The sequence below is a fragment of the Lichenostomus cassidix genome, chromosome 24 (assembly GCF_008360975.1).
Source record: "Lichenostomus cassidix isolate B80296 chromosome 24, HeHo_3.0, whole genome shotgun sequence".
NCBI classification, from domain to species: domain Eukaryota; kingdom Metazoa; phylum Chordata; class Aves; order Passeriformes; family Meliphagidae; genus Lichenostomus; species Lichenostomus cassidix.
This window is the reverse complement of record NC_139504.1, coordinates 3,750,002-3,776,168: the sequence shown is the minus strand read 5'-3', so window position 1 is coordinate 3,776,168 and position 26,167 is coordinate 3,750,002. Positions and strand designations below refer to the sequence as shown.

The window sequence follows — 26,167 nt, the reverse complement described above, 5'->3', positions numbered from 1 at the left end:
TTCCTCGGTTCCTTGAGCCACAGCCAGCTCCAAGGGCAGGGTGCTGCCTTCTTTGGGCTCAGGAATGCAGTAAATCCCTGTCTCACTGGTGTTTCAGAGGATAAATTCATTGAGGATGTGAGCTGTAATGGTGATGGGGCACAGGCGTCGTGTCTGGACCACAAAAAGGGCAGGACTCCCCCTTGGATCACCAAAAGCCCAAAAAAAAATCCCCTAAAAATCTAACTTAGCAGCACACAGGAGGAAGTTGTGCTGCTGGGGTTGGGGTTTGTTCTTTGGAAGGAACTGATCATGAAACCTGAGGGCCTTGGATAGCCAAAGCCTTTTGGGGAGTCCAAAATGGATCAGCTCAAGTACAAAGCCACTTTGGAAAATCTTGGCTGAGGGATGCTCAGTGTCTCTGCAAATTAAACATTAAAGCATTTTAAGGTTTGTGCCTGAGGACACAAAGACAGTCTGGCAGCACTGGGTTTAGGGCTGGGTGATTTGGATTTGCCATCAGGCCATCAATAACCCCAAAATGTGCTCCTAGGTGGCAATTAGCTGCTGTTCCACACATCCAGCTCAACCTTCCACCCACTGGATATTATCTCAGTTTTGCTGCAGCACATCCCCAAATCGCCCAGGACCTTTGATGTGACTTTCATTTCAGTAATAGACATGAAATGTTGTGGTTTCTGAGGCTGGGTGTGAGCGCTGGTGAGGAAGGAATCCTTTTTCCATGCTGCTTTATCTTCCCCTTGCTTGCAGAGCTCGTCCTGATTGCCAGGAACACGCAGGCAGTTTATTTGTGGAATCTCTCTCTAATCACTGAACTATCTGAAGCAGTGGAACAATTTAGATGAGCTTACGAAAAGGGGGATTGAGTGTTGTGATTAGATAATTGTCCCTTTGCTTCAAGGTATGAGTCAAAGCAGAGACGAGTTTTTTGGTTGCAGTGAAAATTCCTGAAAACTCATGGTGGTGTGCTGGTGGTGGTGGTAAAACAAGCAGAGAATAGTGGCAACATCCCAGCAGGGTTTGGGAGCTGCTGAGGGGTGCTGAAGGGATAATTTTGGTGTGGTTTTGGAGGTTAGGGCAGAGCTGGGCTCTGCAGCAGCACGTTGGGCACAGGGAATGCTCTCCCTTGAGCTCCCAGCAGCCATGCAGGTCCCCACATGATTGGGAAGAACCCAGGGGGGATTTCAGTGCCAGCCTGGCAAGCAATTCAAAGGTGCTGCTCGAGTTCAAACGCACGAGCAGCTCCGTTGGGTTGAACTGAGATTACTCAGCACGGCCTTGGAACAATTCTGTTTTTAACTCCAGTGCAGGGTGGAGCTTTGCTGTGAGTGCTTTGCTGCTGGTGTTACCGTGAGCTAACTGCCACCCCACATCAGAGCTGCTCGATTTGGTTATCTGGATCGGCGTCACTCATTTCATTTCCTCTTGGGTGTTCATCTGGAAGGGTTTTCTCTGTGTGTTTGTGCATCCTGTTTGCTCTGAAATGTGCAATTCCATCCTCTCACCGCTGTGCCCATTGCCCATGGCCTTCATCTCCTTGGGAAGGTGATGCCTCAGGATTTTAGCTTCTATATTTTTCATGTATCCGTAATTTTGGTGGATAACTCTAGACTCCATCTAGGGTGCTAAGCTGCTGTTCTCTCATTTTTAGACAAAACAATTCCTCTAAAGCTTGGAATCCAAGGATACTTTGCTGTCTCAGAGCCCAAGATATGTAAACAGCAGTGAATTGGGGAGCAAACTTGGAGTAATTGACTTCATTAGCTGAAGCTGTAATTGGAGGATTAAACCTCAATATGCAAATGGACAGAACTTATAAAGTATGAAAAACTCATGACCTGCTGTCCATTTTGGGTGTAGCCCTTGAGTGGCTCTGTCTGCCCTAAATACACCTGAAGGTTTTCAATAGATATAACTGCTTTTTATTCTCCTAACTTTGTCTATCCTCTGTTTTATCTAAGCCCATCCAGGCCTCAAAGGAGCAGGGTTTGGAGCTCAGGCATTGCCCTGGAAGAGCTATGCATGCTCTGCCTCCCACTGTGGGGTGAGGAAAGCACAGAAATCTCCAGCAGCTTCTCTGCCATCCGCAGGGTGATAAGTGTTCTCTCCATCCCCCTTCGCAGGGAGGGGAGCTGCAAGGACAGAAGGATTTAGCTTCTGTTTTCAGACCTGGCTGTCAATTTTTCGGGTTTCAACACGGAAAAGCAGGCATGTGTGAGTGCTCACAGCCAATGCCAGATGCATCCTGCCCTCCTTGGAAACCCTTCTGCAACCGAAATGGAAACATCCAAAATCTGCACCTGCTCGTGGCAAACTCAGCCTCTCCTTTGGCCAAAGCTAAATTACCAGCCCAGTTCCAATACACAGCCTGGGGTGGGATGGCTGACATCATCTAGGGATCCAGGAGGTATTTTTGGTGGGGGTTTGGGGCTAGAGTTTAAAAAGTATTTAGGCATCTGAGCACACAACAATTCCATCCTCTCCTGCTCAGTCTCAGGGATTCTCTTAGCTGCTCCCACAGCTAAGTTCTGCACTTTCCTGCCTGCCAGATTTGGCTGCTGGCTCCACTTGCACTCATGGTGTTACGTTGCATTAATGCATCTTACAATTCAGGAAAAAAAAAAAGTTTATATTCTACCTCATTTTCTACCTCATTCAGGTTAACCTTTCTCTTTCAATGCTGCTGCTTAAGATCTCCTGACCACACGGAGGAGGCAGGGGGATCTCACATCTAACACAAGAGCTTTCTTTCAAGATGTAGATTGCATTAGAGGAAATGGGAGGCGATAATCAAAGGAAGTTCTTCATTCTCGTTATCAGCTCTCCCCGTCTGGTTTCTCACAGCAGAGCACTTCTGTATCTGCAGCACAGCCCCTCTCAATTCTCCTCATTAGGGGCTGCAGCCTCATCCCTGCCTGCTCTGCACAGCCACAAGCACCTTCCCCAGGCCAGCATGGATTTTTGTGCCTTTAAACAACTCATTTCCAACCCCAGCCAAAGATGCATCTCCTCAAAAATCAATGGCTGTCAAAGCCTCCCTTTGTCCAGCCTCATGCAGAGCACGCTGCCTTGAAGAGGAATCATTGCCTTGGATCCATCAGCCTCTGGAAGCATTGATTTCCCTGCCTGGCTTGTGTGCTGCTGATACCCAGAGAGCTCTGAGCCTGCCCTGGCCAGGAAATGCGATAAGGTTGGCCAGGAGATTGGCAGAGCTTCAGCTGCTCAGAAGGCCAGGCTGGGGAGGGAAGGTGGCAATGTTTGCAGGAATTGGTGACAATGGATCTTCTGTGCTGGTGGCTGGATGGGATCTGGTGAGGCTTTTAGGTTCTGATGTAAGAAAGCCCTAAACACATGTTTATAATCATTGATTTCAGTGAATGGCATGGACTGAGGTAGAGGAATATTTTGCTCTGTGCCTCCCTGAGCACAGCCTGCTTACCAACAGAGTCATTTCCCCACTCTGCACAGGTTCAAAATGGTTCCACACAGCAAAAACCCAACCAGCCCAGCCCTCTGGGTCTCAGAGGGTGCTGTGCTTTGCTTTACTGCTTAAGGTTTGCACAGAGTACTGAATTAACTTTGGGTCTGACTCCCAGGAGTTCCCCAAATCCCTGTGAGCACCCAGTCACATTCCATCCTCTGACCCATGTCCCCACGCCAGGGGACACCTTGGCAGAGGTTTGGGGGACAAGAAGAGCAGCTGTGGAGGTGGCCATGGCCACTGTGACCTCAGCAGAGCCTGTCCCTCCCCTCGGAGGTCGTTCAGCTACCTTTCCTCCCTGTCACATTAATGCTTCCCAGCCGTGCTGCTCAGCTTTGCTGGGGTTTTTGTGCAGATGTTTTCCCTTCTCAGGGTCTCTGCTTTTGCAGAATCTCATATTCATCCCAGAAACACCTCCCTGCCTTGCTTTCCCAGGAGTGTCAGACAGAGACTGTTCCTGCTCGGGGCAGGAAGCAAAGGTCAGAAATGTGGAGCTGTAAATCTGCCAGCAGTGGCTATTTCTGGGCTTAGCTCTGGTGACAGCAGTGCTCTGGTGACAGCAGTGCTCTGGTGACAGCAGTGCTCTGGTGACAGGTGATTTCACTGCTGGCCCACCTTAGGTGAAAAGAAATGTTGAAATTCAGGATTTTTGTGTCTTACTCTCCCCTGCTCTTTGTGATGCATTCAAGGGAGAGGAACAATAGTTCTCCCTCTCCTGAAGTGTGCGAGTTTTAGAACTGCTCTGGCTTTTTGTAAGTCATATTTTTCTGGTCTCTTGGATCACTTCTGACTTTTCTGTGTCTCCATGATCTTCACAAGCCACAAGAGAAGCAGAGAGAAGACAGTGGAGGTCCTTTCTTCCACCCAGCCCTGGCATTTGGGGTCTCTCCCTGCTCTGCCTCCTCCCAGTCCCAGGGGAGTTGTCAGCACCCAAGCCAGGGGCAGTTTGTCTCCTGGGCACTTCTGAACCTGGGGAGGGAAGGGAAATCACTTCTTCTACCTCTGCAGCTCTTCTGCAACTCCTCCCCAGCTCCCCCCAAACGTCCTGAGGCAGTTGAAAATATCCAAGTGCAACATATACGTAATGCTGAATATCCCTGAGGTTGCTTAGGGCTGGTAGTTGTAAAACCACACAGAAAATACCTATTTTCTATATATATCCAGGCATGTGCACACATTTATCCACACATACACAATGTTCCTGCAACACAGGCAGGGCATGGATATCTGAATTTAAGCAGCCATTTGTGGCCAATGTGTGGTTTGCTTTCTTCTTTATTTTTTCCCCCCTCTCTACAGTGCAAACCATCAGAATTAGAAGTAGAAACCCTGAGAACTTCTTGGTGTGGAAAAGACCTGAACAATGATGACAAACATGTAATAAAACTGAAAAATGCACCTTAATCCCCCAGTGAATGATTGCAGAGGGTCTGTGGGGTGAAATGATTCAGCCACAAGGAAATTATGTGAGAGGGTTGACATTGGAAACCCAAACCTGTCCTACAACATATTTGTAGGTCTTCCTGACCACCCTGGTGGGATGATTGATGAATAAAATCTCCCCTTTGCACAACGAGTTCATTTCTGTCTCAGCCCTGCTTTGCGAGCTGTGGACTGGATGAGCACCAGGCTGTTGTCAAAGAATTTATATTTGGGGTTTCAGAAGAACAGGAGACCCAGCAGATCCTCCTCAGAGCCTGGCTGGGATGAGGATTTGTCTGGTTTTGCCTTTTCTGTGCCTCCCCTGGTCGCACGGCTGAGCGCACAGGATGTGCTGGCAGGAAACAAATGAGCATCCTGGTCACGTTTGCCTGGTGACAAACAGGTGCCACAGGTGTCCCCCGGAGCTCAGCCTGCAGCCCTGGCTGTGAGGGATGGCAGGAATTGTGCAGCCAGGCTGTGACAGTAACACAGGCTCAGCCTTGCCCTGATGTGCACACACAAAAATATGGATTTGCACCGTTGGAGGAAAGGTTTGTTTGGCTCAAAGCACCTTGAAGCAGCTCTTTGTTCTCATTCCAGTCACCAGCTTGGAAATTTCCTGAGCCAAACTTTGCATTTGGCCCCAAATGCTTGAAAGCCACCATTAAGCCAATATTAATGTTAATTTCCCTTTCTTAATGCAATCTATGCTTGAACCACAACGCTGGGTGCCAGTAAGTCCCACCACTCAATGCATCATCCTAAAAGCACTCAAGTGTCTTTGTCTGTGTTTTTAAGCACAAAAACTCTCAAGTTCAGATCTCAGATTGTCTAAATAACCATCTGCATCAACTCCAGAGGTTGCCCAAGGCTCCTGAGCTTTTATTTTATGTGGCTTAAACACATCTAGGAGAACCCAAAATTGAGTTTAGCAGGTTCATGGCAAAAAAAAAAAGTCAAACATCTGCTTTCCCTCTCTCCCCAGAGATATCTAAGCCTTGTATTCCTCCAACACTCGTGTGGATGCTGCTTGTAAATTTTTATTGAGAGAGCTGGGAGAAAGCATGGACATGCCCTTGGCTATTTTAAATGCATTTGGAGGAGTTCAGTTATTAATCTCAGGATGAGTTTTGACAGTTGGGTCAGAGAGATTGAAATGCTGGCCTTCAGGAGGTATTAAGAGAGCCAGAATTCACCTGGGCTGGGCATCTGCAGCCCCATCAGGTGCCAGGCTGAGGGCAGGAGGAAATCTGTACAGGAAATCTGTAGCAGAGATTTCAAAGGCAACACTGCAGAGACACAGAAAATCAATGGGAGCAGAGATCTGACTTGTGAGATTAAATCCTAGCAAATGCAGTTTAGAATCTCGAGTCCAATCTTTGTGATTTCTGAAGGAAAATGAGAGATCTGAAGGTACAAGTCAGAGAGATCTGAGGGTACAAGTTAGATCTGAGGATACAAGTTCCTGCAAACAAGAGGTTGGTGGGTGTTGTTGAGCTCAATTCCCTCTTGATGGGAAGCCAAAAGGCATTCAGCAGAAGTGGGAAATCCCCCTTCTCCCTTTTAGATAAAAAATTATCTAAACATTTCAGTGTGAGAGTCTTATCTGCCTGGCATTCCCCTGCTCTCCTGGCTGCAGGGATGTCTGTGTCACACTTTGCTGTCACAGCACTCTGAGCTCAGCCTTGCTGGAACACCCCAGAAATTATTCAGCAAAAGCAGGAACGAGGCACTGTCAGGCACAGCAGTCATGTGGCTCTGCTCTGAGCCAGCTCTGGGATGAACAGTTATCAACCAGTTTACAGTCATGGGGCAGTGGGATGTCAGCAAATCCCAGTGCCTAATTCCTTGGATTCTCAGCTGAGTTTATTCTTGGCTGGGTGGAGTTGATTGAAGGTGGAGGGGAAAGGATAGAGGAATATTGGAAGGAAATTGTGCTCCATTATCATTATCCAGAAGGAAGGAGCCCCAAGAGAGCTGAGATCTGCACCTGCAAGGAGCTGGAAGGTCCTTGGAACCAACCCTGCAGAGATGGAATCCGAACTGACCCAGAGCCAGGCTGTGACATCGCTGGGATCTCTTACTTCCTCTGAGCTGGGAGGGAAGGTCAATGTCCTGCAGAGGTGACAGAGGTTCAGCTGGGCAGTCACTTGGGGCAGATCAAGGTGGGGAAATCCTTCCATCCAGCTGGTTCCTCTCCAGTTTGTTCATTGCTCCTGACATTTGAGAACAGAGCTTGTCCAGGTGAGCTCAGCCAAGGCCACCTCACAGCTCATGCTGGCACCACCAGAGCTGCACTTCCACCTCTCTTCCTTCACAACAGATCCACTGCAAGAGGATTTTCCCTGATCACAGCCTGCAGGGAAAACAGGAGAGGCCAAAATGCTCAGGGCCAACAGCAGGGCTGCAGAGATGAGGATTTTACCCAGGTGGGTTTGGGCAGAAGCACTGTGATGGTGAAGATCTGCACGTGGAGGATGAATGAAGCTTTATTCTGCCACCAAATGCACTCCAGATGCTGGGATTGAACCCAAAACTTCTCCCTGCAGGCCTGGGAGGGCAGAAGGACATCTAAACCTGGGTCACCTCGAGCCTCAGCAGCGACTGGAGGCTGTTTGGGTTCTGCTCTGAGCAGGTGCAGCGGTGGGAGGTGACAGAAAGTTCAGCTGCTGACGGGATGGAAAAAGAGTCACACAAACAGGTCTCAATGTTCAGTTCTGGAGCAAAGCTGAGAGTCATGTGAATGGCCAAATATTGAGCAGTTTTATAAGTGCTGCCTGCCCCCAGCCAAGCTCCATCACACATCCTGCACACACCTTACCCTGTTGTGTGTTTGTGTGATTCTAAATATTTGCTGGATGAAGCCCCTCTAGTTCTTGCTAACAATTCCACTGAAAAAGCAGACTGATGCAAAAACCTCATTGCATGACTGTCCTGTCACCCAGGACACCCTGGGGTGCACAGGGGGGTGACCTGAGTGAAAGCTGCTCTCCAAATGCCATCCCCTCTGTCCCCAAGAGTGCTGCCAGCTCCTGGCTCCAGCTTCACTTCAATTCCACCCAGCAGCAGGAGCATCATGGATTTGCCTCCTTGGTGGCTTGTCAGCCAGCTGAACCCTCCCAGACACAGCCAGAGCTTATGGGAAAGGGGAAAATCCAAAATGATGGTGCTGCCATGGAAATCATGCTGGTTTGGGAACGGAAAACTTAATATCTGAGACCTACCCAGCACATCTGACCCACTCCCTGCAGGAGCCAGCAGGTCCCAAAGGCTGTTTATTCCATCCTCTGACCCATGGACTGTTTGTTCCCTCCTCTCTTTCAGTGAGCACTTCAGGGCAGGAATTGTTCCTTATCCTTTGAACAAACAGCAGCTCTCAGGGCATCTCCCACCCTGCAGATCTGAGCATTCCTGGCTGTGAGCAGCACACAGGGTTCAGCTCTCAGACTGACAGGAGACATGAGAAAATATAGTAAACAACCCTGTTTATTTCAGAGGGGGCTGGGCGATGTAGGTGGTGTGATTTTTTAAATTTTTTTTAAATTTTTTTTTTTACCCCCAGTCACATTTTAGTCTCTTGACTGCTGGGCTGTGCCGTGTTTTAGTGAGGATGGATGGTTTAGTTCCTGTGGAAAAGGCTGGAGCATTCGAGGAAACAACACCCCATTAGTTGTGAGCAGATTGAACACCCCTGCAAAGCTGCCATCTGCCACCAAAAAGGGAAATGGAGGCGAGAGGAGCCTCAGAGGCTGCCAGGGCTTGACTGCCTCCTTGCTTTCTGCTTTGTTCCAGGCGAGCTGAAATGTGAGCTCGCAGCCAGCTCAGGTGTTGTGCCTTCAAAAGAGCATTTCTGGAACTCCTCGGGATGAGAAGCTGTTGGGTTTGTCTGGGGGGATTGTGTTTGTCCTTGAGAATTGTCAGCCTGGGGGCTGAAATTCGCTTTTCTGTGCTGTAATCAGGGGAAAAGGTGCTTTAAAGATCAGGAGATTCCATCTGCTAGCAAAAGGGTAATGCCACATGCTCTTTGCTCCCTGCTGGCTGTTTCAGGGCTCAGAGAAATGCAAAACTCACCCGAATTTCATCTTGCCCCACTGCCAGCACAGGAAGTGGTTCTTTGAGTGTTTCCTACTCAGCGACGAGGAGGAAACACTCACAGGGCAGGAGTCCCCAAATGTCACACTCTGGGAGCAGCCACAGGGCTGAGGGGAAATATGGGGACACCCCAGTTCATCTCAGACCTCTGCCTGCTCCAGAATCGCAGGATCATGGAGTGGTTTGGGGTATGAAGGACCCTAAAGAGAATTTTTTCCAACCCCTTGCCATGGGCAGGGATGCCAAGCACCAAATAATGGTTTTAATTCAGTCGTGGAGGCAGAAGAAGGAGCAGGGGGAGTTATAAAGGTCAGCCTGGATGTGGCACTTGGGGACACGGGCAGGGCTGGGGGAGCAGTTGGTGATCTGGAGATCTTTTCCAACCTAAATGATCCTAAATAATGCCAAAAGTGTGAGCTGAGATCCTCTCTGTCTCTGGGGCTGTGCTGTCCCTGCCGAGCTGTGAGCACAGAAACCACCAAACAGCTCTGCTGGCTTTGAGCTCTTTTTCCTCTCTTGCAATTCTCCTGCTGTGGTGAAAACAGCAAAACCTTGGTTTTATCAGCTCTCCTGCCCACTTGCAAGGTCGAAATGAGTGGAGCCCATTAAAATAAAAACAAAGCACGTTCAAGGATATTCCTCTGCTGATAAAACCCAAATTAATTCTACAAAGGTACTGATATGCTAAACACATGAAAATCAGAATTTCCTGGAAGCAGCTGGATCAAACTGTGGCTTGTTGCCAAGGCAAAGGTCTTTAGAGAAAAGGAGAGACAATTCCAGGGATTTGAGCTCTTCACCATATTAATGACATTCACAACGTGACTCAGTCAGATGCTTCCATCCCTGATGAGCCTGGAGAATTCCAACATGGAATTTTACTGGGTGTGCTTCCTTCCACTCCTCCTTCCGAAATGACATCCCCAGCATTCTGCCATCAACATTCCTGCTTAACTCTTTGCCCTGAATGTGTTATTATCCACAAAAAGACAATGCCTGAGGCAACAAACAACAGGAGCAGAAGGAAGATGAGATGTATTTTGTTTTCCCCTTCTAATATTCAGCGAGCAGGATGGGAGAATTGTCTTGTTCCTTGTTCTCTCCCTGAATTACCGTGTGCTAAGTTTAGCTGCTGAACCCATTTGTGCTTTTCTCTCTGATAATAAAGGTAATGACTACCTGAGACAGCAGTTCAATCCACTGAGTGCTGTAAAACACTCAGAAATACTCCAAAAATCGGGTGCAGGAGCCACAGTTCCCCTGCAATGGTGGGAAATTCACCTTTATTCCGAAGCGAAACGCCGTCCCTTTAAGTCATTAAAGACGTAACTGCCATACAGACACACTTAAATAAATTATTTCAAGTTATTTCTAGTTGTGTGTGGGAGGTGGGTGGGTGCTGAAGTTGATACTTGGTGGTTAGAGCAGCCTTTAGCCTTCACTCCCTCTCTGCTTTGCTCAAGCTCTTTTTGGGCCTTTTTAGCCCCTCTGGCGATTCAGGAGGTCCTGAGCAAAGTCAGGCACCCTGCAAGTGGCACTTGGGGACAATGCAAGAGCCATTTACCATGCAAGAGCAGCTTGGCACACTCTTGGCTTCTCCACTTTTCATCTCAGCACTAAACCAGATCATTTCCATGTGATTCTCATGTTCTTTTCATGGAACTTCACCTGCCTGCAGCCAAAACTCAAAAATCCCTTCCTGAGGCTGAATTCCAGCCCCGTGGATGGTCCTTAATGAGCCCAAATTTGGGTGCCCATTTCTCTCCCCATCCATCAGCACTGCAGTGCAAACCTTCCTGCTTCCAGGAGCAAATTACAAACATCAATTCTGACTTTTCCTTTTTTGCCACACCTCCCTGCCTTCTATTCCCTCTCCTAAAATCAGTTGGGAATTAAATTTATTGGGGAAAACTCTTAGCAGACTATTTGACCCCCTTTTATTTATTTTTTTTAATTGAAAGAGGGGGAATTTAGGTTTGATGTATGGAAGGAATTGTTTATGAAGAAAAAAACGAACTTTTATTTAAGGGTGGTGAGGCCCTGGCACCCAGAGAAGCTGTGGCTGTCCCTGCATCCCTGGAAGTGTCCAAGGCCAGGTTGGACAGGGTTTGGAGCAACCTGGGATAGTGGAAAGGGGATGAATGAGATGATTATTAATGTCCCTTCCAACCTAAACCAGTCTGGAATTCTGTGATTCTCAACCAAACCCAAGATTTGAATTTTGCCACTTCAGCATAAGTGGGATTTAATCCCAGAGAGAACCAGGCAAACAGCAGTGATGGATAAAAAGCAATAAGACTCTGAAAAAAAAACTCTCAGGAAGGTTCCTAGAGGACTGAAAAATGCAGTTGTGAGATGTGAGTGGAGAGGAGCTGCTCCTCCTGCCCCAAGAACAGCCACATCACTGTCACCCACTGAAAGCTGAATAAGTCATTCCTGTAAATGGCTCTTTGTGTGCCTTTGGTGATGAGTTGCCTCCCTCAAAGCTCACATGAGCCCAGGACACATTTTCTGCCTTTCCCCACAATCTGCTGCTCATCCAGCCTGGCCACAGTCAGGGGTTGTTGCCTCCTTATACAAAATGCTCCCTGTTTTAAAAGCACTTTCTCAGGTTAATGAGAAAATCTGTTGAAATTTGGGAAATGCCAGCGGTAAAAGCTCCTTAAAATACAAATAGAGCAGCTTGATCCATCCTCACAGCCCTTGATGTCCCGTGGTACAGAGCAGGAAAATTCTGGTTCCTCACAACTCATCCTGATTTTTGCATTAATAATGCAGATACTGGCAGAACCAAAAAGGCTCCTTTTGCCACCAAGGTGCCAAGCTCCTGATCAGCCATTTATTGATGCTCTTTACTAAAATAAACCTCAAAAGGATTGGGGAGGTGGCATCTTGTGAGGGCAGACAGGGCAAGGGGAGGTGGGGAGGGAAGTGCAGCAGGAACTGGAGATTCCCACCGAGATGGGAATACAGGACTGCACCCTGTCCGTCCAGAATATCCCTAAAAAACGGAGTTTAAACAGCTAAACACTGTTTATTTCCCTCTGGAACTTGCTGAGCTCCATTCCAGCATGGAGCCATTCCAGTTCTAGGAATTCCAAATTCTTAGGAATTTAGGAATTCTTTCAGGGATGGTTTTTAGAGGAGGCTGAAGTGAAGCAAGGCAGATCTTTGCAAAGCGAGGTGGTTTGGATTTGGGAAGCTCCCAGTTCTGGGTGAAAACCCCTGAGCTGAGGTGCTCAGGAAGAAAAGAATCATTGGGATAAAGAAGAAGCTGTGATAAAGCAGAGAAACCCAGAGCTGCTCCGAGGGAATGAAAGGAATAAAATGGGCATTGTTTGGGTGACATTGGCTGTGGATTCCATGCTCTGGCTGGAGCATCCCAGGGCTGGGATGTGGGATTGGCAGCCAGGGCTGTTCCCCACGAGGAATAAAGATAATGATGATGATGATGATGATGATGATGATGATGATGATCCCTGCCAGCTCCCTGCTCTGGCTCCCAGGACATTGGCTCCAAACTCTGCTTTCAATCCATGCAAAAGAAAAAGAAAAACATCCTTCCCCAAAGCAGCCAGAAGGGAATGCAATTAAGGTGGCCTCGTGAAGCTCATAAAGGCTAATGCATGAAAATGAGCAGAGACAAATTGCTGGAGAGCATTAGGAAGAGCAGTTCTAATTGTGAGGTTGGCTGGCCCTGCTCCTTCAGCTCCCAGCGCTGAGCTGCAGAGAGAAATGAAAGGATCCTGCCGGGAACAGCTCTGGGCTCTGGGGAGCTGGGCAGGATGAGTAAGATGGAAACTCCTTCTCTACAATATAATGCACTTTTTCAGCCTTTCTCCAGAAATCCAGCCGTGGTTTCTGGCAGTTAGCTGTGAAGCTGTGTCCTTCAGGAATTAAAACCTTTTGTTGTTTTGGCCAAGATGTTTTCTCTTCTCTCACGGGATATTTCCTTAGCTGAGGAAGGTTTACAGATTCAGGAGACAGGAGTATCTCCCATCCCTAAACCCTCAGTCACTGCTGGAATTGCTCTCCAACTCCTACTAACATATTTGGCTCTTCTTTTGGGTTTGTTTGCAGAGCTTGGCTGCTGCTTGAGCTTGGATTGCAGAAACACCACATGCACAGAGTGACAAAACCCCAGCACCTTGCTCTCTGTGTTTCCTGCCACAAGTCACATCTCTGCCTCTCCTGACCTTCTTCCCAAGCACTTCTTGTGGTTCTTGTCTAGTTCAAGGAATAAAATCTGGGAAACCATCGCTTGGAATCCATCCCCAAGCTTTGGGTTCTCAGGATCACCCAGCAGCTCCTTGTTTTCCCCCTATGCCTGTTTTCCAGAGTGGAAAATAGGAATATCCCATTAGTAACCCAGCAAAAACCCCAGTGAGCTTTTCTATGAGAAAAACTGGGAATTGGGGTGTTTGTCACAAATGTGGTCCAGGGTTCATCCGTGCCTCAGTGGGGAATGTGAGATGGATGTGAACATAAATATGAATATGCATGTACATTTTTTATTCTGGATCTCATCCCTTCCCAGGCAGCTGCGGGGCAGAGGGATGGATGGACAAATAGTAGCATTATTCTGGAGTGTGTGTGTGTGAGTATATCTCACACGCTCATGCCCAGGGAAGGAATCATGAGATGGTGCTTAAATAAGCCTTTGTGCAATTTTTATCTACGATTTTCCACTCTGACTCACCATCATTTACATGTTATCTAACACTGAGAGTCCCAGGTTTAGCTTCCTTTCTGTTCTTCGTGGGGGGAAGAAATTAAAAAAAAAAAATAAAATAAAAATAGACCTTCTCAAGGCTTGGAAGACGTTGCTTAGAAGAAATTTCCTGTGCTTGGAAGGAGTTAACGCTTTTCTGGAATAACTGTCAGCAGACAATTGTGTTCTAAAGAGCAGCAGTTACCAAAATACATTTCAACCCGCAGGCTGCAAGAACAATGCAACCATTGTGGTGCAGCTCAGGACTTGGCAGCTCAGATAAGCCAGAGAGGGAATCGTGTTTTGTTGATTAGGGAAGTGATGGAATCCACTGAAAGGTTATTGTTTGGGGCCTTTTGAAGCAGATTTCAGCCTTGGTGGGATTGGGACTTTAGGGCTCTGGTGTTGCCTTTCTTCACCCAGAGGATGATAAACCCAACCTGCCTGCAGGTGACCTTCCAGCAAACCTCACATTTCCATTTCAGAGGCTGAAATGTCCAGCAGAACACTTTATCAGAACTTTTTATTGTCATCAAAAAACTCCTAAAAATAAATCCGAGGTGGAGAATTTCACCTTTTTTCAGCAGCGGCAAAAACCGCGTGTTGCGTTTGGAAACATGTAACTCTCAGACAGGAAAAAAAGGTGATTTTTCAGCCTCAATCCTCATGGATTTGGGCAAGGTGTGATGTTGTCACTGGTTGGGCTTTGAGCCAGGATTGCGTGGCTTCAAAAAAACCTCGAGGAAGAGTTTTGTGTGTGGGAAATGTCTGAAATAATTCAAGCGGATTGGAGAGGAGGAAAATGATGGGAACTGGAATAGAGTGAGGAGGTTTTTACCTGGTGGTGAATTGACCCGAAAATGCTCTCCCTATTAATGGCATGGAGGGACAGAGAAAAACAGCCACATCCTCACTAAAAGCTGCCAGGAATTTTTAATAATTTTGGGAAACTGCCACAAATTTTAAGGGTTGGAGTTTCTGAGCATTTTTTCTCTCCATCCTGTAGAGATCTGCAAAACTCAGAGCTTGACTGAGGACAGAAGCTTAAAGACATGAGATTTCATTAGCAGAATATTAAAACTTGATTTTTTTTCTCCCCCTCACAATCTCTTAAAGATTTAGGATAGACTGAAGTTGTTTCCTAGAGCTTTTCTCCCCAGGAAGGCTATGGATTGACTTTGCCTTTTCTGATGAAACTCTAACGATTCTGCAATAATCACTTGATATTAGGAGCTGTGCCATTAAAATAACAACAACCAATAAAAAAAAAGAAGAAAAAGAGGTGAAATTACAGGAGTGAGGAACTCGAATAATATGAATACGAAATGGCTTTTTAAAATTCTTCAAAGGTTATTATGTCCTCAACACTTTGCTGATTTTTCAGAGTGCCTAATTTCATTTGAATCACTTCCCTCATAAATTACACACTTAAAAACCTGCTGATGTTGCCTCCAATACTTAGAAAAACATCCCAATTTTGACTTTATTTTTTTTTCTCCATCCCCCCCTCGTATCTCAATTTTCCTTGCATAGATAATTTCAGGCAATTATTTCCTCATTTGAACCTCAGGAGCAGCAGATGAACTCAGTTACAATCACTCAGGTACAATGCAGAACCTTCCTCAATCTTCACCTTGTTTTCCAACAAAAGCTTTATTTTCTGGGATTTTAATTAACTCCAGAGCTGGCATTGCTAATTACAAGCCAAGTTCAGTAGGGAGCTTTGACATTTCATCCACGGTGGGATCTTGTCCAAAATGCCCTCACCTTTAATTAGAAATATTTAGGCCAGAGAGATTTGGAAACCACTGGGATTTTTTTTTTTTTCTTTTTCAGCAGATTTTGGAAGAAATTCTGTGGTAATCTAAAGAAAATGAGCAACAGGCAGAGACCTCCCTTCCTCTATTTTGAGCACAGGAGAAAATGCACCCAGAAATAAATAGATTTGTCAACATCAACCAGTAAGAGAACCAAATCCAGCACGAGATTGAGTTACTCAAGCCCCCTCACCACTTTAATAATCCTATTTTCCCTTGAGTTCTGCTGCCTGGCCTTCCTGCTCTGCAAGGAAGAAGCTCCTCCATTTAAAAAAAACAAATTTACTTAATTTTTTTGCTTTCTTTTCTACCCCATCCATCCATCTGGGTCCCACCAAGAGCTGTGATTTCCCACTGCAGATGATCTGCAGGCAGAATTCCTAAGATCTCCCTGATCTTGGCCAATCACCCAACAATAGAGGTTCTGTATTTGTGTAAACATCCCAGAGACAAAAATAGGGGAAAAACTCAGAGAAGCATAAATGTGTTTATATCCAGAACAGTCTCCACAAAGAATACTTTGTACAGGCTTATTTTGTTGTTGGGTTTTTTATTTTTTTCTTTTGCTTTCCCAGAAGCATCAGCAGTTCCTTAGGCATGTAATTTATGAGAGGCTAAAATCTAAATTATGCATCAAAAAAAGGGAGAGATGCCACTTCGGGGTAATAACACATTTCAAAAATAACTTCAAATGCGTAGTTCAGAGCAGCAGCCTATAGCTGGAAACCAATGCCCAGTCAGCAAAGGCAGCAGAGAAGTAAAAATTACTTTTTTATATAAAAAAATCTCTCATCGAGATCTTTATTTTTAAATCTGACAGCAGCAGAGCTGGATCCTGGAGCCCTGAATGCATTGGGAGGGGTGATGCTTCAGAAATGCACCAAACAGAATGGTAAAATACTGCTGGAAATTCTGTTTGAAACTCAGGAGAGAAGAATCCTTCTGTTGAACAGACAGAAAAACACCAGCACAGCTCAGGGCTGATGTTTGTACAAATAAAAGTCCCTCGAGAGCTCTGAGATCCCTTTTTGTGCTCCTCGAGCTTCTCTACACCAACCTACAGCAAACAGAACTTCCTGCTGAATTTCACTCCACTGATCTTTCCCTAAGAATTTCATCAGCTTTTTTTTTTTACAAAAGGTATTTAGTGGAGAAGAAGGAAATCATGAGTCACATGTAAAATCTGCTTTCATGGCTTAAGGTAAGAGATCCTCCCCCTGGGGAGTGCAGAGACTACACTGAATGGTTTACCTCTCACTATTGGTTTTTTATTTTTTTTTTCCCCCTGTCTAACTGCACTGATTAGAAAGCTTTGCTGGAAGAGCCCAGGAAAATGTCACACCTCTGGAGCTGGCAGTGCCAGCAGGAATTCATGGCCCAAAGGAGCAGGGGAAAAGGATGAGGCACAAGGAGAGGCAGGGGAAAGGCAGAGGGGAGGAGGAATTTCACACTAAATGCATTGCAAGCGGGTGATCCTCCTGTCTGAACTCCATCTCACTTTTTTCCCAGGAGCTTCCAGACTTTTCTCAGGAATTTACAGACAGTTCAGTCATCTTGGAAAAGCCAAGCCAAGTGGCCTGAGGAGGGTAGGGACAGCCTGCAGCAGGTCTCTGTTCCAAAGGGACAATGCCACCAGCACCATTCACTCCACAAAGGGAACAATTGGTGCCATCAGCGCTGCCTTTTGCAGGGATTTCCCCTCAGAACCTCCTCGAGGCAAAAGCCTGGCCGTGCTGGAGCATGAGGTTTCTAACTGAGCACATTTGCTGCCACAAAGGAATGGATTTAGCCCAAATTCTCACTTAGAAAAGGGGAAAGTGGGGAAATCTGAGCATCACCCAGACACACATCCTGCCTGTTGTCCCTCTGTTTCCCACCAACAGCTGGCACCCGAAATAAACAGCAGATTCTGCTCTGGGGGACCCAGATGGAGTGACTCCAGATTTGCTGTGGATCCAGCCCAGCTCTGGGGATTCCTGCCAGGAGCACATCCTCTGCAGCTCCCCTCAGCTGCACTGCGAGAGCACAAGTGTGAAACACTTGTCTGGGAGGTGACACAGCCCTGTGCTCTGTTGGGACACCAAAACCCCCTTTTTGGGAGTGCTGGCTACAGCAAAACAGCAATAAGGAGAGTAATAACTCCGGGAGGTGACCTTGGACGTGCAATTTCTTCTCTCTCAGCTTTTGGTTTCTCATCTGCGTTGCAAATGAAAGCCTTGAATTTTCACCCTTCACCACTATCAGGGCTCCAGTGAGATGTCAGGAGCAGGGCTGGGGTGGATAATGAATTTTTCCCTCCCTCATTTTCCTCCTGTGGGTCTGTTTACAGCTCCAGGGTTGTTGAAATACCACCAGAATATGTGATCACACTGTCAGGAGATACAACAATAATCACTGATTAAAAAAGGAAGAATGAAGAGAGTAGGAGCTGGTGGCAGGATTGCTAAATGCTGATCAGTGCTGTAAGACAGCTTTGGATTTTTTAAAATTAATTATGCATTCCCTCATACTTTGTACTGCTGTAGATTTAATTGGACTCCTTATTTTTAGGCAACTACAGCGAGAGGAAGATAGGATAGAGCTTTTCAGCAGCTCAGCCTAATTCTGCCTCATTCAATGCCACTGGGAGCAAAATTAGGCTGATGCTGAGCTCTTCTGAAAGCCTCGTGGTCTCCATGCAGCTCAGCACAGAGCATGTTCACCTGCCTGGCAGGATGGAGTTATTCCCAGCCAGGAATCCAGGCAAAATTCAGGCAGAATCCAGGCAAAAACCAGGCAGAATCCAAGCAGAATCCAGGCAAAATCCAGGCAAAACCCAGGCAGAATCCAGGCTGAATTCAGGCAAAATCCAGGCTGAATCCAGGCAGAATCCAGGCAAAATCCAGGCTGAATCCAGGAAAAAAACAGGCAGAACTGGACTCAGAATCCATAAGTATCCCCAAACCCCTAAATGGGACTGAGGTTTGTCTCCAACCTACAGAATTTGCCCAGATAATTCACTTCCAGCCTCACTCCACGCAGTTTATTTGTGCTCAGCGGAGAGAAAGCGTGAAATGTTAAACTGCAGAACAAAGAGGATTGCACTGCAGTGAAAGGGTTTGGTTTGCAGCCTGAAGTGCTGGATTGCCCCAGGGATGTGGAGCACCTGCACACCCAGAGCAAACCTCATTTCGTGGAGCTCCTTATCTGTGTCTCCAGGGGCTCTGTGGGTTGCTGGCAGGGCTGAGGAAGGGCTGAGCTCTCTGCAGGGTCCAGCTGGAGCTCTTCACCTGCACCACTGGCTGCTCAGAGCCTCAGCTCTGGGCCTGACACCTTTGGCTGGCTGAAAACACGTTTTGGCTTCCCCAGGACAGCGTTTCCTGCAAACCTTTCCCCATCTGTGGCTGTTTCTTGGTCTGTGCTCTCTCAGCTCTGAGCCCTTCAGCTCTCTCTGCACAGCAGCTCTGCCTCCCCTGCTGAATCCACAGCAGGAAAATGTATATATATATATTGCTCTATATGAAATATATCCTGCAGGATCCATGGCAGGAGCTGCTGGAGTGCCTCTGGAGCTGCCCTGGCTGGGAAGAGCAGCTCTGGGAATTCCAGGACAATTCCCAAAGCCCTGTGTCCCCCTGGCTGGTGGCTGATGCTTTTCCTTGTTTCTGTCAGGTGATAACCTCACCTCCCCATCTCTCCCAGATGCTGCACTCCTGTTGTGCAATCCTATTTTTTATTTATTTTGCATCCTACAGAAGCTGCAAGACATGAAACACCCCTGACAGCTCCACATCTCTGCCCACTGGGTTTAAATATCCACTGCTGGGTGTAAATATCCACTGCTGGGTGTAAATATCCACTGCTGGGTGTAAATATCCACTGCTGGGTGTAAATATCCACTGCTGGGTGTAAATATCCTCTACTGGGTGTAAATATCCAGTGCTGGGTGTAAACATCCCAACAGGCTCAGGAGTTGTTGCAGGAGGTTGGAGACCCCATGGACACCACAGGGATGCAGCACAGCATCCTTTGGGAAACACACCTGATGGGTTTGGAGCAATTTGGGACAGTGGCAGGTGTCCCTGCCATGGCTGGATGATTTTTCAGGTCCCTTCCAGCCCAAACCATCCTGGGATTCCATGATTCTATGGCTAATCAGACATACCTCAGTCAACCTCAACTTATCAGCCTCTGAAATTTACTGCAAAGAATTCCTCTGAACTGATATATTCTCCTTTTTTGCCTACTTTTTGCAAGGCAGCTCCTAAATATTTATCAAAAAAGGAAGCTCACAAAGTCCATGTCCTCCAGGATCCTGCAGCACAAACTCATCTTTAAAAACCAACCTTACAACTAACCTTCCTAAGCACCTGTCATCCATTTTATTTATTAATTTTCCTTGTTCCAGCTCCCCAGAAACAAGTGTAGGGAGAGGCATTGATGTTATTTTACATATAACGATAGATATAAATACATAAATTATATATAAATATATAAATCAACTTTATATATTTATGTATAAAATATATAAACACGATATAAGTATACAATATATAAATAATAGATTTTATATAATCTATAAATTTTATTTATTGGTTTAGTTTTTGTTTATGTATTTATATATTTATTTTATACATATACATATATAAAATTAATATATAAACATAATATAAATATGGCCACAACAGGTGCAAAGAAAGAAAAATTACACTTCCCAGGCTGCTTTCTAGCTATCAACCACACAGGAAAAACCCAGAGAAGATGGGGCTTGGCCGTGAAAGGTTTTTTTTTTTCCCCTAAAATGAATAATTTTAGCAGCACACCCCCACAGCAGCGCTGGGCGCGGGGGAGAGCTGCGCTCTGGGAACGAGGTGCTGCCTGTCTGTCTGTCTGTGTGTCTGGGTGACAATTCCTGCCGGGCTAACGAGGTCCCCAAGGCGAGCAGCCAAGGCCTGGCATCCCCCACGGGGAGGAGATGTGTCCCCAGGGCTGGGGAAGAGCTGGGGTGAGGTGGGAGAAGGAAGGGAGGAAGGGAAAAGCCTTGGGAAAAAGCACTTTGTGCTCAGGCAGCTCAGCTCGGCTGGCAATCCTTAGGGACAGAGGGCTGGATGGAAAAAAAAGCCCCAAATCTCAGAATTTAGGCACCCAGAACATCCAGAGGAGTTCTGGCCGAGGATGTGGATAAAGGAGGTAGAGGACAGGTTGTGTCTGTGATCATCACAACAACACAAAACAAAAAGGAATTTTCCTTTTCTTTGGGAAAAAGGAATGAGGACTCTGTGCTTATTCATTCCCACCCCATTGCTGCCACTTCTTAGGGGTCAGAAATCAAAATGACAATGGTGATACCTGCTGGATTTGGGATTATTTCACTAAAATAACCAGTCCACTGTGATACCTGCTGGATTTGGGATCATTTCACTAACCAGTGCACTGCAATCCCTGCTGGATTTGGGATTATTTCACTAAATTAACCAGTGCAATGTGATACCTGCTGGATTTGGGATTATTTCACTTTAATTAACCAATGCATTGCCATACCTGCTGGATTTGGGATTATTTCACTTTAATTAACCAATGCATTGCCATACCTGCTGGATTTGGGATTATTTCACTAAAATAACCAGTGCACTGCCATAGCTGCTGGATTTGGGATTTCACTTTAATTATTATTTATTATTATTTATTTCACTTTAATTAACCAGTGCACTGCAATCCCTGCTGGATTTGGGATTATTTCACTTTAATTAACCAGTGCATTGTGATACTTGCTGGATTTGGGATTATTTCACTAAATTAACCAATGCACTGTGATACCCTCTAGATCTGAGATTATTTCACTTTAATTAACCAGTGCACTGCCATAGCTGCTGGATTTGGGATTATTTCACTAAATTAAAGGGTATGACCTGGCTCAAGGAGGACCCTGTGCTGAGGGGACACAGAGGGACTGTGCAGCTGGTTTGCCAGACTTTTCCTGCTCCAGGGGATTTTTATGAGCAAACACTCCTGCAAACCCACACCCCTGCCAGCATCAAACCCCCAGGTGTGCAGCCAGCTGAGCAAAGTTCCTTTTATCACAGCAAACACTTGGTTTAAAAATCCTTGGAAATGTTGCTGGAAGGAGGATTTGCAAAGCCCTGATTTGCTACAACCTCCCAGCACAGGCTGTGCATCAGAGCAGTGTGAGGCTGTAAGTACATGCTTGAAGTTAAAGAGATGCATAAGTACTCTTTGGTGGAGGGATAATTACTAAATCCAGGTCTCATTAAAGCTTTCCTATTTCTTTTTTTTTGTGATTCACTTAAATATTCTGCAGGAGCAGGAATAAAGGCTCTGCATTTAGAGCTGACAGGACATAACAGAATGAGGGAAAATGCAGGGAAATCTTCCCAGTCTGTGGTGAAGCTTTCTCATTAGGTTCTTAGATCCTTCTTTATCTCAGTGTTTCTCAGTTTATCACAATTCTTCATTTCCTGTTCCCTTTTAGACTTCAAACATATTTATTTTTAATGTGGGGGGTTTTTTTTAACCCTTCCCTAGTAAGGATTTTGGAGTTTCTTGGTTAGACCTCATGAAAAAAAAAATCCAGATTATTGAGCCAAACACTGGAGGGGCATTTTTAATATTTAATCTGGTATTAATGCCTGGCCATGAGTTTATGACTCATGATGGTTATAACAGCAAAATAATTGTGTATTTTTACAGCTTCTGCATCACCTGAGGACTCCAAAGTGACTTGAAAGGGACCAAACACAGACCCCCCAAACCGAAATGCAGAGCAGAGTTTCCTACCTCGCTTGTTTTCTCTTTCCCCTGATGGAAACTTTGACATTAGCTGCAGCTAACCACACAGTTCAGAATCTCTGAGGCAAGAGGCTGAGCCCTGGGTGAGTTTTCTCACCCCCAAAATGAGTCTGTAGCAGCAGGGGACTGCCAGCCCCAGTTCTGGGGTGTTCTAGCCTTGAGTCAGTGGCAAATGTCACTCATTATTGTCCTTTCCCCCTTTTCCTGCAGCACTTTGGGGCTCTTGGCCAACTTTTCTGTGTATATATTGATATAATGAATATTGACATAAATTGGTCCTCTCTAGATGACCAAAGACAAGTGAGGAGCACTAATTTGGAACATTGTGAAACACCCCGAATTTCTCTGGGACTATTACTGAAAACAACGAGGCTTCGAAAATTTCCTGAACAGAGCTGTCTAGAGCAAGAGGCTATTTTGGGTCTCTCTTTTTGCCTTTAACCCAACTATTTCAGCACCCCACCCTTCTTCTTCCTTCCACCTTCCTTAATTTCTCTGACTTCCTTCTTGCTGCTTTGCCCGAGGCTATTTTAGGTGTGAGAGCAGCCTGAGCTTCTCGCCAGGCTTCTGCTTCCTATTTTCCAGCCCCAGGGTTTGCCTTTTCAGCAAAGCTGGGAGTGCAAAGCTGCCAGGAGCTGGGAGAGTCCCCAGGAGGGACAAACACTACCCCTGAAGAAGGGGATATTGTGATTTGAGAAGGAAATAAGGGTCAGAAGGAACATTGCAGGGGATAAATGTAAAAATTGATGTAAAAAGTGCAAAGAAAACCAAATTAGGCTGAGTGCAGATGTTGGGGTGTGGGTGGTGAACTCACCCCTTGCTGGCAAGGACAGGATATCCCCTCCTTCACCAGATAGAAGGGGAGTGAAACAGTGGAAGGATTTGTGGAAGAAGTTCTTCACCATGAGGGTGGTGAGGCTCTGGAAGAACTTCCCAGAGAAGCTGTGGCTGCCCCTGGATCCCTGGAAATGTCCCAGGCCAGGTGGGACAGGAGCACCCTGGGATGGTGGAAGGTGTCCCTGATGGAACCAGATGATCTCTAAGATCCATTCCAACCCAAACCATTCTGGGATTCTATCATTTGGCTTACAGGACACATCCTGACCAAGTTTTGACCCAAATCTCTTGTTTGCACCTCAATCTAAATCTCATCCCTGCCAGCAGAGCACACTCAGCCCAACACTCTGACTCTCCCTCTGCTGGCATCCATGGCACAAAGCCCTGGACTCACCCAGGAGGAATTTTGCATCCCAAGTTTCCTCCCAAGATCCAAACCAAGCAGCTCAGTGCTTTATTTCAGGCTCTGCTCTGTGGTATCTCCTTCCCCTGAGCACTGAGCTCTGCTCTGACCCTGCAGGACAAACCAGCAGCCAGGAGGAGCTCAGCCAGGGCTCTGCTGACAGGAGCAGCACATCAAAACCTGCTGAGAACGAGTCCCACAGTGTCCCAGCCTCGGTGGCCAGCAGGGCTCCAGTTCCTGTGCAGCCCCAGTGTCACCAGCTTCACAGAACTGCAGCTTTCTGGCAAATTGTGCAACTGCACCGCCCCCAAACTTCCTGTTTTGAAACCCCAAGAAGCTGGAAAATGTTAACACTGGCACTTTAAAGTGCTACTTGTGGCTTTTTTTTTTCCCCCCTTCTGAAAGATCTACTAAAAAGTTCGATGTAGAGAGGAGTAAAGTGGGGCTGGAAAGGAGCTTGAGGCTGGGCAGAGAGCCCTGAGCTGCTCCAGCAGCCTGAATGAGGGGCTGTGGGGCTCCGAAATTTGGGGCAGCAGTGCTGGAGCTGTGCTGGCCCTGGGGACCTGCAGAAGGGCTGTGACAGATGGCCAGGTGGCAGAGGGACAATGGTGACCCACAGGGTGCCACCAGCAGCCATGGCAGCTCCTCCAGCCTAAAACCCACTGCTGAGGGGAGAGAAATGCTGTGGCAGCAAGAGGACCTTGATCCCAAATGGCAAATCCCATTCCTGGAGAGGGAGAAAGGCAATTGGGGAGAAAAAAAGTGTCATTTTTGCCTCAAACACTGCGAGGGACTTAATTTCTTCCCAATCAGCATGACAACTGCTTCCTTTTCTGGCTATCACTGAGCCTCCAGATGGTCCTTGGAGCATCCTTCAACCTCCAGCTTGGCTCCTTGCAAAGACATTGTCTTCCTGGTTTGCTCAAATGATATTAATAGCACTGGGATGAGAGCTGCTGCTCGCTGGGAAGGATGGAATCGTGGTCACTCTGCTGCATTCTGGCCACTGGGAAAATCAGGTGTTTGGAGGGGATGAGCCCCTGCTGCATGTGCTCCAGTTCTGGGGGGATTGATTTGTTTGGTTTTTGTTTAAATGGATCTGTTTGGCTGTTTTGCTAATGGTCACAATTCTGCAAAACCCTTTCACAGCAGCAGTTATTTCCCACCTTCCCTAACCCCATCCTCATTTTCCTGTAATTGCCCTGATGGCAATTTTGGACTCATTTTTGAGTCTGAACCAGGCAGCTGAGGTGCTGCCAATTTCTGTGGGTTTATTAGGGAATTGTGAGACATCATTTTCTCAAATTCCCAGCTCCAGGCCTCCTGCTATTTTCAGAGCTGGTCTGAGCAACGTTTCCAGATTAGCACATGGGGGGAGAAGCCAAAGGAAGTGAACTAGGAAGCTGCAGAACAAATGTCATCCAAAACAGAAATTAAAAAGCAAATCAGGAGCACGATTATAAGCAAACAGGGTTTTGCAGCTGAAGGGGAGAATAAAAGGACAGAGGGATTTTAAATCAGCCCAAAAAAACCTCATTCCTGCTCCATCCTGCAGGGACTGGCAGGACTTGGACATGCAGAAAACCTGCACTGGTGTTGTTCTGAGGACAGGAATATCCTCTTCCTCTCTAATCCGTGTGTCTCTTTAAAAATGTTCAATGCTGCTCCATTCCTGCCTTTATCCCACACTTTTTACCAGTCTGAACTTCCCTCTCCTTTTGCTCCACCAAGCTGGCTGAGCAGGGGATTAGGAAACTGCTTGGTGCACATGAGGGGGAAAAATCCACCTTCAAAATCTTACATAACCCTAAAAAGCAACACACACATGCCCAGACCATTGCTCTTTGCTCAGAAAAATCACCATCCTCCTCCTCCTCCTGTGGCCAGGCTGCAGTTTGCTCCTCCTCTGAAGAAAGCATTTTAAATTGTGGGGAATCCAAATACACAGCAGAGTATTTCCTGAACTTATTTCTGATCCCATTTCCCATTTCCCTCTCTTTCCTGCTTGCTATTCCAGAGCTGGGAATAAGCAGCCAACCCTTGGGAAGAGGGAGGAAGGGAGTTTTGAGCCTCACCAGGCTGTCAGGCACCTTCCAGAAACATTTCTGTGACCTCCAGGATGCAGAATGATTGGAAATCTTGGTGCTCCCAGGCAATTCCCCAATTCCCTCTGGAAGTTTCTGTATTCCAGGCAAGACCTGGGGTGTTTTCATGGCTTTTCCTGGGGCTTTTCATGGCTTTTCCTGGTTTTTTCCTGGCTTTTCCTGGGGCTTTTCCATGCCTGTGATCTCCAAAGGGAGATCTTGGGGTGAAAAATCAGCTCCTGCCCCAGGGAGGATGTGGCTGAAATTAAAATCACCAAGTTCAGCATGAACAGGTATTTATCTCAGGCATCAGGCAGGAAAACAGCAGGAGAAAAACTCCTGGAAAACTGAGTTTTAAGGTAAAACTCAGTGAAGGGAGGAAAGATGAATTATTCTGAGTTGTTCTCACAAAAACACTCAGAGTTTTGTTGGTTTTCCCTTCACAAGTAGAGAAAAGGAACAACCCCAACCTCCTGCCCTAAACAGGAATTGGATCCCTGCTGAGATCTTCCTGTCCCTATTTATAGCTGCAAG

General features: G+C 46.5%; 1 protein-coding gene and 1 long non-coding RNA gene across 3 annotated transcripts in view; both read left to right on the top strand.

Moving 5' to 3' along the window:
• Window positions 1–26,167, top strand: part of UBASH3B (ubiquitin associated and SH3 domain containing B) — a 62,134-nt gene that overhangs the window by 11,695 nt on the left and 24,272 nt on the right. The window lies entirely within an intron of this gene.
• Window positions 1,840–12,551, top strand: LOC146427500 (uncharacterized). The gene is made up of 2 exons (XR_014856390.1): window positions 1,840–7,332; window positions 8,466–12,551. It is a non-coding gene; the product is annotated as an uncharacterized LOC146427500 (long non-coding RNA).